Genomic DNA, 1,712 nt, shown 5'->3' with positions numbered 1-1,712 from the left:
ATATGATCTCATGGTCATAGGAACAAATACTTGACATGCAGAAAACAGTTGCAACAAAATGACACGATCAACATGCTACGTCTATTAGTTTGGGTCTAGTCCATCACATGATTCTCCTAATGATGTGATCCTGTTATCAAGTGACAACACTTGCCTATGGCCAGGAAACCTTGACCATCTTTGATCAACGAGCTAGTCAACTAGAGGCTTACTAGGGACAGTGTTTTGTCTATGTATCCACACAAGTATTGTGTTTCCAATCAATACAATTATAGAATGGATAATAAACGATTAATATGAACTAAGAAATATAATAATAACTAATTTATTATTGCCTCTAGGGCATATTTCCAACACCTGGTTGGTGCCACAAACCGACACGGATGGCCTGTGCCTGCCACGACCGAAGTACTTTGTGAAGAACTACCAAAAGCAAGATCTATTCTTCACATGATTCGACGAAACCCTAGCACCACCAACCCTATATAATCTCCTCCCCATCCACGCCGCCAGCTTTCCCCCACCCACAGCCTCCACCCCCCAACCCGAAACCCATCGGCGGTGGCGCAATGCGAGGAGAGGAGAAGAAAGATGGTGAAGTTCCTGAAGCCGGGCAAGGCGGTGATCCTGCTGCAGGGCAGGTACGCTAGGAAGACGGTGGTGATCGTGCGCGTGTTCGAGTAGGGCACCCGTGACCGCCCCTATGGGCACTGCCTGGTCGATGGCCTGGCCAAATACCCGAAGAAGGTGATCCGCAAGGACTCGGCCAAGAAGACGGCCAAGAAGTCCCGCGTCAAGGTCTTCCTCAAACTCGTCAATTTCACCGACCTCATGCCCACCCGCTACACCCTCGACGTCGACCTCGAGGAGGTGGTCTCCGGCGCCCCCGACTCCCTCACCAAAAACAAGATCTATTCTTCACATGATTCGACATGATTCAAGAAATTCCAACAAGATCTATTTTTCACATGATTCGACATGATTCAAGAAATTCCAACAAGATCTATTTTTCACATGATTCGACATGATTCAATAAATGCCAACAAGATCTATTCTTCACATGATTCGACATGATTCAAGAAATGCCAACAAGATCTATTCTTCACATGATTCGACATGATTCGACATGATTCAAGAAATTCCAACAACATCTATTCTTCACATGATTCGACATGATTCCACATGATTCCACATGCTTCGACATGATTCAAGAAATTCCAACAAGATCACATGATTCGACATGATTCAAGAAATGCCAACAAGATCTATTCTTCACATGATTCGACATGATTCAAGAAATGCCAACAAGATCTATTCTTCACATAATTCGACATGATTCGACATGATTCGACACGATTCAAGAAATTCCAACAAGATCTATTCTTCACATGATTCAACACGATTCCAGAAATTCCAACAAGATCTATTCTTCACATGATTCAACATGATTCAAGAATGCCAACAAGATCTGTTCTTCACATGATTCGACATGATTCCACACAATTCGACATGATTCAAGAAATTCCTAAAAGATCTATTCTTCACATGATTCGACACATGAAACATAACATCTCATATAGATCCACACTAAAACAGTGTCTTCGTGAACCATTCAAGGCCACATCATCAATTTTCAACACTTTCTGACTTCATTTGGTATTTTTCATGCTTTTACTGATTTTTTGGAGCTAAATGACCCGGAAATTGAAAAG

General features: G+C 42.5%; 1 pseudogene; it reads left to right on the top strand.

The window, feature by feature from the left end:
• Positions 1 to 591: 591 nt before the first annotated feature.
• LOC123396464 lies at positions 592 to 912 on the top strand (annotated as a pseudogene).
• The last annotated feature ends 800 nt before the right edge of the window (positions 913 to 1,712 follow it).

This window comes from Hordeum vulgare, chromosome 5H (assembly GCF_904849725.1).
Source record: "Hordeum vulgare subsp. vulgare chromosome 5H, MorexV3_pseudomolecules_assembly, whole genome shotgun sequence".
NCBI lineage: Eukaryota > Viridiplantae > Streptophyta > Magnoliopsida > Poales > Poaceae > Hordeum > Hordeum vulgare.
The sequence above is the reverse complement of the archived record's forward strand: the minus strand, read 5'-3'. Positions and strand labels throughout refer to the sequence as shown.